Source organism: Elephas maximus, chromosome 24 (genome assembly GCF_024166365.1).
Source record: "Elephas maximus indicus isolate mEleMax1 chromosome 24, mEleMax1 primary haplotype, whole genome shotgun sequence".
In the NCBI taxonomy this organism is placed as follows: domain Eukaryota; kingdom Metazoa; phylum Chordata; class Mammalia; order Proboscidea; family Elephantidae; genus Elephas; species Elephas maximus.
In genome coordinates this window covers 36,797,193-36,810,400 of record NC_064842.1, presented here as the reverse complement: position 1 = coordinate 36,810,400, position 13,208 = coordinate 36,797,193, and the positions used below count along the sequence as shown (strand labels likewise).

Below are 13,208 nucleotides of genomic sequence, written 5' to 3'. Positions count from 1 at the left end.
GGCAAGACACCATATGAAGAACAGTCTACAAGTCAAAAATGCCATGGAATGCCCAGGAGGGACCCTCCCCTAGAGCTGATGCCATGATTTAAACTTCTAGCCTTCAAAACTATGAGACAATAAATTTCTTTTCTTTAAGGCCACCCATTTGTGGTATTTTTGTTATGACAGCACTTAGGTAACTAAGATAACAGGCATCATCTGAAAGGGTCGTAGAGGAAGCAGTAGACTCAGGGGAAAGCCAGGTTTTAGAAAGTAAAGGTAACACGCAAAAATGAAGTTGCGAATGAAATGAATTTTGCTGACGATGGGCTGTGAGTTCCAGAGTATGAAATGAAAAGCTTTAGGAAGTTGGGGAGGAGTGGGAGATGGGGGTCTGATGAGAGGATACACACAACGATGTGAGGATGAGGATCTGAGTAGTACTGAGGGATAGCCCAGGAGTCCTAAACTTCTTACAAGACCTGGGGGAAACAGGCAAAATAGAAATAGGTTATTTCAGTGAGGGTGGGTGTTGGGGGCAAGAAGGGGGGTTTTGGCAGGAGAACGCAGACCTCTGAAGCATACCACGTTATTCTGGCCAACTAGGGTGTGCAAGCCAGGGGAGGAGCAGTATTACCACAGGAATGTGGAGCTCTGAGCGCCCTCTTCTCCTTATTGAGGTTTCTTACTCTTATTGTTGAAAGAAACTAAAGGCCTAAATAAATGAAAAGACATTCTGTGTTCGTGGACTGGAAGACTGAATATTATTAAGATGTCAATACTACTAAAAGTGATCTACAGATTCAATGATCCCTATCAAAATGCCAACAGCCTTCTTTGGGGATATGGAAAAGCCAACCCTCAAATTCATATGGAATTACAAGGAGCCCAAAATAGCTACAAAAAAATCATAAAACTGAACAATCAATTTTGTTGTTTTGTTTTTTCCTAGATATGTATTAGAAACTTTTATCTGTGGGTCTGGTTAACTTAATTCAAAAAAAAAAACCAACTAAACCTGTTGCTGTCAAGTCAATTCCGACTCATAACCCTACAGGCAGAGAAGAACTGCCCCATAGAGCTTCCAAGGAGTGCCTGGTGGATTTGAACTGCTGACCTTTCGGTTAGCAGCAGTAGCTCTTAACCACTAAGCCACCAGGGTTTCCGTTAAGTACTGTCTAATTCCATTAGATACTATGAGTTAGTGTCTAATTAGGAGAAAAAATACACAATAATTTGAACAAGTTTATAATAAAAGAAGTATCGACTATAGAGAGTAACTATAAAGCTAAAAGGAGAAATCTAAAGAACAGCCTAAGCCTGAAGGAGTATACCCAAGGAAGATCAATTTGGAAGGGGGGTCCCCTCCCCAAGACTGGCATTCAGGTCTCACTGGAGAGGGTATGAATGTGGTCTGATCAATGGCAAAGAAGTTTGCTGGATTTCCCAGGTAAACTGGCCCACAATCGCCAGGTGGGCAGAAAACAATCCTTTAGGGTGCAGGCAGGTAGGCAGAGGAAATGAGGGTCCCCAGAGCTGGCTCACTGGTAGGGTGGGGCAATGCCTGGGGTACGCACTATCCACAGAGGCTGTAGGAGGGCCTCACTGAACCAGGTCCAGGGATAAGAGCTCGCAGAGGGACTACATAACACTGGTGTACAGCAGGCACAGCTGGAGCAGAACACCACTGGATGCCCACAGACCTTTCAGCAAGAGCAAAAAAACAACTGCAGCACACCAGAGTCAGGAAGAGAAGGCCCTTCTCCCTGCAGTGCCCCTTCAGCACCCTCTACTGACAGAACTGAATATTGAGCCTGTTACAAAGAAGAAATGCTTAAAGCTCCATAAGTGCTGATGAATCACGTAAGAGGGCAGATTTGGAGCTGAGAAGCAATACGGTGATAACTGGCATAACCACACTCATTGCCATCAAGTCAATTCTGACTTATAGTGACCCTATACAGAGTAGAGCTTGTCCCATAGGGTTTCCAAGGCTGTAGTCTTTATGGATGCAGACTGTCACATCTTTCTCCTGTAGAGCAGCCAACCTTTCAGTTAGCAGCCTAGTGCTTAACCACTGAGCCGCCAGGGCTCCTGATACTAGGCATAAGATCTAGTTAAAATACTATTTTCTTCTAATTACTTAATGGCCAGGTTAGGAATCCAAATTTCTTAAGCCAATAAATTAAGAAATCATACTATGACTTACAAAAGGATGCAAAAACAGCTCTACAGTAGGTCTGTAGATTGTAACAACGTCAATGTCCTCCTTTTGATGCTGCATGATAGTTATGTAAGATGTTACCACTGAGGGAACGGGGGGTGGGGGGAGAGTGTGGGCCTCTCTGTACTATTACTGCAACTTTCTGTGAGTTTATAATTACTTCAAAATGAAATGCTTTTTTAAAACATGAACTCCAAGACATCTAAAATGGAACTTATAAAAACATACTACCGTAAACAATGTATGTTTTCATTCGTCATATAAAAAAGCATGTCTCAAAACATAAAGCTGAAAATGTAATATATAATAACAGGTACATATAGTGCTTTCTCCCCACCACTGGGTGTCAGCAGAAGCCAACAACAAAAGATGCTAAAAATTCTATCCTAATTAAAGTTCCAGTACAATGGCTGAGAGAGTTATTCAAACTTCCAATTATCCACTTACCAAAAAACCTGATAATGCAAATAGCTCTCTTCAACTGTCACTTGAAATCATAACCAGGGAACAACAAAAGTATTTTTGTATAAATAATACCTTTTTCCTAAGAAAAAAGAGCGTTATCTTACCACAGCCTTGAAGGAAGACACAGCGCAAGAAAGCAAATGAATAAGCTCATGGAGCAACTTTTAAAATATTATCCAGAATATGGGTCGCCCCACTAATTTTTTGTCATATTCAGGAAAGGGAGGAATTTGTCCTTTAAAAGATATCCCTAACCAAAAACAAACCAAACCCAGTGCTGTCGAGTTGATTCTGACTCATAGCGACCCTATAGGACAGAGTAGAACTGCCCCATGGAGTTTCCAAGGAGCGCCTAGCAGATTCGAACTGCTGACCTCTTGGTTAGCAGCCGTAGCACTTAACCACTACGCCACCAGGGTTTCCAAAGATATTCCTAGAATATCTGCGACTCCTGATGTACTATTTGGTATAAGAGAATAAAACATGAAAATCAAATTAACACCTAGCCAACTTAAAGTAAGCGACTTGAGCTTCTTTCCATATAAAACTGTAACAACTGGCTAGAGTAAAGGCAAAAATAAGTCCTAAGTAAATTCAGCAAAAGACCCTCAGAATGGTCCTAACATCAAATTAGATCCATCCAAACATGATAAACAGTCCAAGTTCTACCATTCATCTATTTTGGTGATGTCAAATCACACCAGAAAACTGTTTGCTCCAGGAGAAAAGAGTCCCAAGAGATTTGTGTGTTTTTTTTTTTTTTCAGTATTCCTTTGCTATAATACTTTTTCCTTAAGGAAGTAACACAAAGAAACATACCTCTCAAACACTTATTCTATGAGGTATGGTACTCATCACTTCGGTTCCTTACTATATGGTTTTTGCTATAAACCAGCAAGCACAAATTAAGAATTTACTATTAAAACAGACACATCTCTGAATCACTCTGAAAATGATCACACTGCATAGGTCTTAAATCTATTGCTCCATATGGTCTGTTTCAATCACTGCTAGCAATGATGTTATATTTTTTCCTAATGTATATGTCATGACACATTCCCCAAAATCAGGGTCAGATTAGAATGACTTATGGAAAGGCTTCCTTTCTAGCAGTGTTGGCCCATGTTACTCAGTACGAACTACAGTGTGTCCTTGCTGTATCTAATAATTTTACTCTGCTTGCTGTATCAATACTTCATTCCGGTTATAAGAGCAAGCATCAGGGCAGATTCTTGGGAACAGAGTAATTTGATAGATATACGGTAAAACCCTTTAAGACAAAAATCTCTTCCCAACTAACCTGCCACAAAGCCTGAGATTACTATCATTAGATACCTTTTCTTGTTAGGAAATTGTAAACAGTATTGTAAATGCATATGGAATTATTTGTTCTGAATCACTGTATTACAAAATGAGAGGTAACACTTGGTAAAATCAACCAGTCAGGAAATTAATACAGCAAAACCTGAAGTTTCCCCTCATCCTTCTCACTTTCTGAGCAGCAAGCATAACTCACAAACTATTCAAAGCATCCAGCTGCTCAGTGTGGATGCTATGCAATACTGCTAGTAATAGTGAATTTTTAAAGCTAGAAAATAAAGCTTTAAAAATCCCTATCAATTTAGTAGTTTGTAAGAAACTGCTGTACAACATTTCTAGATGGAATGATACCAAAACTCACAGGAATCTCCGCTGGTCAGGGACCAAGATGATCACCATTTCTGCTTTAGGGGCACCGAAAGAGCTCAACCTGATTGGAACTGCACACGTTAACGCTTCAGATGGACCTGCTCAACAATTAGGCTCAGACCGCCCACATTTCAGATTAGAATCATTGTGCTTTCTCTCCTCATTGTTACTGTTGTGTTTCTCTTCTACAAATCAATCAGCTTTTCTTCCAGGGCATGTTGCCCTAGATTTGACATCTCTGAGCAAACCCTTGGTTGCCCAAAAATCTATGTCCTCGCTTTCAAATTCTGCTAGACATGTACCAATGTCACAGATTCAAAGGTGTAAAGAATTGTCTTGACAAGATTGCCACCTACTGGATTATCATAAATTCAGCCTTTTACATTATGTAATTTAAACATTTTAAGTACCACATATAACCCAATAAAAAGCAAGGGTTTCTTTTTCCAAAAGAGGTAAGTCCGAATATTTACAAAATCTTTCATAATGCAGAAAATTCAGTCTGTTATCTTGAACAGAGTATTGTTTGGGAAAAACCCAGTGATCTAAGCAATCTCCGTCAATTCTAGTTTGGATGTTTATAGAGATCACCTGACAGACACAATGAGTGAAAAAGGAAGCAAAGATTCAGTTATCAGTGATGAAAAAATTCCATTAAGGATACAGTTGCACAGCCAATTAACAGTTGCTGTCAATAAGTAGTACACCTGTGAAAAGCCAAATTGGCAGAAAGTTGTGTGATAAATATATCTACAACAACAATAAAAAAAAGAGTAGCTGGTGAGGTTGCTTATGTACAAAGCAACACCTTATGGGATTTGGTTCCTTGGTTTGAAGGTTTAGAGTCATGGCTTCATGAGACATTCCCATTAATTCGTCTAATAACGTGTTTAGTGCTTCTGTTCTACCTCCTAGTTCACTGCTTAGTACCTGGGGTGTTAAAAGCTTGCAAGCTGCATTTCAAAGTACAACAATTAGTCTCTATTCACCTGGCGCATCAGAGGAAGGAGAGTCAGGAATAGGAGAAGGAAGGGGAATGTGTGGCTAATAGTCTCCATGAACAACTGCCTCCTCTGCCACGAGACCAGAAAAACCAAATGGTGCCCAGCTACCATTACTGAACATTTTGATCAAAGATTCTATAGCATAATCCTGATCAAAAGAAGGAAAATGCAAAACAGAATTTCAAATTCCCATAGAATCCAGACTTTCTGGAGCCATAGAGGTGAGATAAATTCCTGAAACAATCATCCTGAGATAATTTTTTTAACCTTAAATCAAAAAATGTTCCTTGAAGTAATCTTCTTAAAACCAAACAGTAGTTTAGTTAACTAGTAAAGAATGTCTGCCTTGAGCATTGTGCTCTTTTAAGACCAGTCTATATGCGATCAAGTTGACAACAGTCACGCAAAAGATTAGACAGAAACCTTAGGGGGCAGTGAAGTTATGTTATTGGGGGAGGAACAACTCGGAAAAGGAGGGTAAGAATGGTTGCACAACTTGAAGAATTTAGTCAATATCACTGAATTGTACATGTAGAAGTTGTTGAATTGGTGTACGTTCTGCTGTGTATATTCTCAACAACAACAAAAATAAATTATAAAAACAAAAGGAAGTAAAGAAACTTAACATGGATTTAGTCATTATTGCTAGAATACAAACCCACGGTTGCAAGTGTAAGATACTGTTATGAACAAGATTAGTTATATTAAAGTAAAAGCAATATAGTAAGTGATTACTAAGCCCTGCTGGCACAATGGTTAAGCACTCCTCTGCTAACTTACAAGTTAGCAGTTTAAACCCATGAGCAATTCCACGGGACAAGGATGTAGCAGTCTGCTTCCGTAAGGATTTATAGCCTTGGAAACCCTATGGGGCAGTTCTACTCCATCCTATAGAATCTCTATGAGTCAGAAGCAATGGCTAAGTTTTTTCTGTGTGTTTTGGGTTTTTTTTTTTTTAAACATATTGAAGGAATTTAAGGAACAACTTCCCTAAAGTTATACAAATAAGTACTAGTGACTTAGGTAAAAATTTTAATGACAGCAACATATACTGATTCAAAAGTGCTTTATCTCATACAACTCAGGCAAAAACTGACATAACATGCTCTGGAAAAATGCCTTAAGATTATTCAAAAAGTAGCTCAAGTGGTGATGAAGACACTGACATTAAAATGATTGTGAAGAGTCTACGTAAAATTGCTTTATGAGTATTTGTGGCCAAAAAGCATCATTTGTAAGTCATTATTCTGTGTAATATATTTTCAACAAATACGTAAATGTTTAACCAAATTAACAAAGAAAATATTATAATTAGGCATTCAACAGTTTCATCTGTATCTGCCAAGGTTTCTACATTCAAGCTGATTGAATTTGGAGCTTCTCAGTGGGCAAAGAATGGGTTGCCTTATATTCAGGCAAAGTATCGGATTAATATACTATTTAAACATAAAACTCTAAGATTTTAAAATAATATTTATTAAAAGTTAAATTACTCAACACAGTTACTTACTGCTTCTTTGCCTGTGTAAATGCAGACCTGTTCACTAAAAGCTGCTTTTTCTTATGCCAGAAAGTAAAGAAGAGCTCAAAAAAAAAAAAAAGGCCATGTCATAAGGACATGGGGCTTGAAAAGGATCCCACTGGCCAATTCTGGGACAAATTGAACACCAAAATAATTAAGTGCAGCAATGAATTAAAATCCAATTGTCATCGAGTTGATTCCAACTCATAGCGACCCTACAGGACAGGAAGAACTTCCCCATAGGGTTCCCATGGCTGTAAGTCTTTACAGAAGCAGACTGACACATTTTTCTCCTGCAGTATGGTTGGTGAGTTCGAACCCCACACCTTTCGGTTAGCAGCTAAGCTCTTCACAACTGTACTGCCAAAAACCTGTTGCCATCGAGTCAATTTTGACTCACGGCAACCTGATAGCACAGAGTAGAATTGCCTCATAGGGTTTCCAAGAAGCAGCTGGTGGATTCAAACTGCTGACCTTTTGGTTAGCAGCCAAGCTCTTAACCACTATGCCACCAGGGCTCCATATGAATTATAAGCCTCCGGGGAGAAAAAATATTCAGCAGTATAAAACAATAATAAAGAGATAAGTAAATGGAAGAGAAGGGAAAGCTCTTGCTTACAGCAAAGTGCCATGGGTTGACCAGTAAATGTAGAGGGAGTACAGAAGTCAGAAAATTATCATTTCACAATCATCACAGGAAAGATTGGATCAGGAATGAATCATCAATAACTATTAAATTGAAGAGGAAATTCTGATAAGGACTAGAATATTTTCATGGTTTTAAAGTGTCTCCCCACAGACTATTAGTTGCAAGGGGAGAAAATAGTAATTATATGGTGAAGAAATCAGACATCTTGACTGGGTAATCAAAATTAACATCACCATTAAGGGACAAATGGATATTGAGTGGCTCTTGATGTGATACCCTCTGAAAGACACAACATCATCTATACACCAATATATGATCTGAATCTAACCATGAGGAAGTATCAGACAAACTCAAAATGAGCCATGTATATTAAAAAGGGGAAAAGGAATGTATTCTTCAAAAACACCCATGTTCTAAGAGACATAAATCGTTGTGGAATTGCTCCAGATTAAAGGAAGCTAAAGACATATGACAAGTAAATGCAGTATTTTAGCTTTTTTTCAGAAGCTCAGTGTCCTCAGCAGAACAAGGCCCTAGGCCAACTGCAAAACAGACCATCAACTGTTCAGATGCAAGTTCAAGTTGAAGCTAAAGAAAATTAAAACAAGTCCACAAGAGCCAAGGTACAATCTTGAGTATATTCCACCTGAATTTAGAGACTATCTCAAGAATAGATTTGATGCACTGAACACTAATGACCAAAGACCAGACAAGTTGTGGAATGACATCAAGGACTTCATACATGAAAAAGCAAAAAGTCATAAAAAGACAGGAAAGAAAGAAAAGATCAAAATGGATGTCAGAAGACACTCTGCAACTTGCTCTTAAACACAGAATAGCTAAACTGAAAAGAAGAAATGATGAAGTAAAAGAGCTGAACGGAACATTTTAAAAGGGTGACTCAAGAAGACAAGGTAAAGTATTACAATGAAATATGCAAAGACCTGGAGTTAGAAAACGAGAAGGAAAGAACACGTTCAGCATTTCTCAACCTGAAAGAACAGAAGAAAAGCTTCAAGACTCGAGTTGCGATATTTAAGGATTCTACGGGCAAAAAACTGAATGACACAGGAAGCATCAAACGAAAATGGAAGGGATACACAGAATCACTGTATCAAAAAAGAACTGGTTGACATTCAACCATTTCAGGAGGTAGCATATGATCAAGAATCGATGGTACTGAAGGAAGAAGTCCAAACCACACTGAAGACACTGGTGAAAAACAAGGCTCCAGGAATTGACAGAATACCAACTGAAACGTTTCACACAGATGGATGCAATGCTGGAAGCACTCACATGTCTATGCCAACAAATTTGGAAGACAGCTACCTGGCCAGCCAGCTAGAAGAGATCCATATTCATGCCCATTCCGAAGAAAGGTGATCCAACGGATGCGGAAATTATCAAACAATATCATTAGTATCACATGCAAGTAAAATTATGTTGAAGATAATTCAAACACAGTTGCAGCAGTACATCAACAGGGACCTGCCAGAAATTCAAGCCAGCTTCAGAAGAGAATGTGGAACAAAGGCTATCGTTGCTGAAATCCGACAGATCTTGGCTGAAAGCAGAGAATATCAGAAAGATGTTTACCCGTGTTTTATTGACTAAGTGAAAGCATTCGAATGTGGAAATCATACAAATTGCAGATAACATCGCAAAGAATGGTAATTCCAGAACCCTTAATTGTACCCATGCAAAATCTGTACATAAACCAAGAGGCAGTCATTCAAACAGAACAAGGGGATACTGCATGGTTTAAAATCAGGAAAGGTGCCCGAGACTATGGCCCCCTTAAACCCCGCTAACTCAGGACGGAAGCCACTCCTGAAGTCCACCTTTCAGCCAAGGACTAGACAGGCCTATAAAACAAATAATGACACACGTGAAGAACGTGCTTTAGTTCAATCAAGTATAGGAGATCAAATGGGCAACACCAGCCCAAAAGCAAAGATAAGAAGGCAGGAAGGGACAGGAAAACTGCATGAATGGACACGGAGAACCCAGCTTGGAATGGAGGAGAGTTTTGACACATTGCAGGGATTGCAACCAATATCACAAGACAATCTGTGTATAAATATCTGAATGAGGAACTAATTTATGCTATGAACTTTCATCTAAAATGCAATAAAATTTTTCTGAAAAACCAGGAAAGGTATGTGTCAGGACTGCATCCTTTCATCATACTTATTCCATCTATATGCCAAGCAAATAATCCAAGAAGCTAGACTATATGAAGAACATGGCATCAGGACCAAAGGAACACTCATTAACAAACCTATAATATGCAGATGACACAAACTTCCTTGCTGAAAGTGAAGAGGACTTGAAGCTCTTACTGATGAAGATCAAAAACTACAGCCTTCAGTATGGATTACACCTTAACATAAAGAAAACAAAAACCCCCAACTGGATCAATGAGCAACATCATGATAAACAGAGAAAAGACTGAAGTTGTCAAGGATTTCATGTTACTTAGATCCACAATAAATGCCCATGGAAGCAGCACTCAAGAAATCAGATGACATATTGCACTGGGCAAATCTGCTGCAAAAGATCTCTTTAAAGTGTTAAAAAGCAAAGATCTCACTTTGAGGACTAAGGTGCACCTGACCCAAGCCAAGGTATTTTCAATGACCTCATATGCATGAAAAAGCTGGACAATGAATAAGGAAGACCGAAGAAGAATTGATGCCTTTGAATTGGCAAAGAGGATTGAATATACCATGGACTGCCAGAAGAACGAACAAATCTGTCTTGGAAGAAGTACAGCCAGAATGCTCCTTAGAAACAAGGGTAGTGAGATTTCATCTCACTTACTTTGGACATGTTATCAAGAAGGACCAATCCCTGAAAGAAGGACATCATGCATGGTAAATTACAGGATCAGCCAAAAAGGGGAAGAGTCTCAATGAGATGGACTGACATAGTGACTGCAACAACATGCTGTGAGGGTGGTACAGGACGGGGCAGTATTTCATTCTGTTACACATGAGGTCGCTATGAATCAGAACCAACTCAATGGCACCTAACAACAACAACAGTGAATCCTGAACTATAGAGGCAAATGACAGTATTGGGTTAACTAATAAAACTGGAAGACAAAATGGTATTTTAAGTAAAAGTATTGTATGAATCCTAATACTGCTTAAGCTGGTAACTATAGTTTGGTTAAGGGAATATCCCTATTCCTAAGAAATACTCACTGAAGTATTTAGGGCTAAAGGGCCATGCTGTATGTAACCTACTCTTAAATGGTCCAGAAAAATAGTTGTACGTGTGTGTACACAGAGATAGAGAGAGACTGAGAAAGTAGGTGCAAAGCAAACGGGATAAAATGTTAGCAATAGATGAGTCCAAGCAATAGCAATAGATGAGTCTGAGTGAAGAGTATACAGATATTCTCTGTACTAGTTTTATTTTTGTAGCCTTTTGTAAGTTTGAAATTATTTCCAAATAATGTTTTACAAATTGCTATAACTAATGCTACAAAATGTAGGTTGCTGCATGTAAAATCTAATCATTATTCTTTTGAACTAAAATATTCAACATCAAGAGTATCTTTTATCTTCAGCTATTTTCATCAACTCTAAAAAGCCATCAATTTTAAAACTCACCATTATATTTTATATAATGAAGGAAAAAAAGGTGACAACTGTAATTATAAGATGCCATAAATTATAAAACGCACTCCAATTACAAGGATGTTAAACACGAAAACACACACAATTTGAAATTGATAAAATATGGTTTTCATATAAGGGTCAAACTTCACAAACAATTATGAACACATGCATGCTGAATAGGACTTTTTCTGTTACCTGGATATTGGCAGCAGGATACAGAGATCGAATAAAGTGGATTTTTTAAATACCCTACATTAAGAAGAAAGCTGCAGACAACTGAGGGCCAGATATCTCCTCTCAGATGTAAGAGGGGCAGAGGTGGCCAAGGTACCATCAGCCAACACCTCAACTGTCACCCACCCTCACCCCAGTCTAGAGAATGAGGAAGAGAAATAGCGGGAGTGGTCACAGCATACAGTAGTCTTAGTGAAGGGGCTTTTCTTTCTCTTGATCGTCACCAATTTCTCCCAGTTTTCTAAGTCAAGTGAAAAAGGGCTCTGAGACAGTAACACCTAAGGATTCAGGGTCCTTGAAAAAGAGGGGAGACCAGCATTTTCACTCCCTAGTATAATGTTTATCCTCAAGGAAATGGCCATGGTAGAGGACTGGAACATGACCCCTTGAGTTTGGGGGTATGTGTGAACATGTAAGCACATGAACTTTGGAGACTTGCAGGAGCAACCTATACCGAAATGGTAAGCAGGAGCAAGCAACATGCCTGGGAAGAACAGGGGAGGTGCCCCCTAGCCACAGATTCCCATAGCACTTGGAAAGCACAGAAGAGGACCTAAGCATATACAAAGGAACACTGAGGTCAGAGGAGGAGCCAGGAGCAGCCGGCCAAACCAGATCAAGCCAGAATGAGACTACCAACAGGCAGCCATTTACGTAAGACCACCCCAGCTAGCTTTTCTATTCCACCTCTCAGCCTGAAGAGTTAAGAGTAAGAAGGTATATCAGAGGACACTCTACACAAAGTTGGTGTAGGAGGGGGAATGAAAGATCAGACCATACCACACCCCACTCAAAGTCCCTTGAGCCCAAGCTTTACTGGTGTTGTGGGGAGAAAGAAAATAAGACTGGAATTTAAACTTGGCAGATATTTTGTTAATCTTTTAAATTAAATATTCAAAATATATCCACACAAACATGTAGTTTTATGTATATAAATGCCATCATATACATGTTCTCTCCTCTCCTCTGCCATGTAATAATACATGTGAAAACTTCAGAGTGTAATCATTCATATTTTCTCTGTCCTTATATAATCCTGTACACACACAGTTTTTTTGTTTTGTTTTCATGTACCTCTTTGGCACAGAAACATATCATATACACTTTTCTATATCTTGATTTTTTTCCACTCAATAACTCATGGAAATCTCTTCATCTGGTAGATTTCTAATACATTATTTTTAATGTCTGTATTATATTCTATGAATTATTTAAACACTTCCCTACGGATAGGCATCATTTCATTTTCAGTTTTTTTGCCACTAAAAACAATGCTGTGATCAATACTCTTAGACAGTGGTACTTTTATTTTCAATTGGACAGATTCTTTAGAATGGGACTGATGTGTCCAATTATAGTTATTTTATAGATGTTGCCCGAATGCTTTTCAAAAATTGCTTTTCACATTTCCATAAGCAATATAATACTCTTTTCTTACATCCCCACCAGCAATACATTATTTTTGCCAACCTGATATCTTATTGTTACCTTAATTTGCATTTCCTCATCTATTCATGGATTGGGTCATCTTTAAATGTGTTTCTCAGCCATCTAAATAGCTTTCCTGTGATTTGCCTATTCATTCTCTTACCCATTTTTGTATTTTGTTTTCTACTGTCAATTGTTAAGAATTCTACGTAAATTGTAGATATTAGCCTTTCACCTGTTATCTATATTACAAATATCTGTATTGACTTTATTAATAGTATCTTTTGTCCTACAATAGGTTTTTTTATTTTATATGGTCAAATATATATCTTTTAATGCTTGTGAGATTCCAGTTACTAGATGGGCTTTTTAATAATTAAAA

The 13,208-nt window shown here is 38.4% G+C and overlaps 1 protein-coding gene across 5 annotated transcripts in view; it reads right to left on the bottom strand.

Annotated features, from left to right (window-relative positions):
- Positions 1–13,208, bottom strand: part of RABGAP1L (RAB GTPase activating protein 1 like) — a 739,959-nt gene that overhangs the window by 631,146 nt on the left and 95,605 nt on the right. The gene's annotated exons all lie outside the window — the stretch shown is intronic.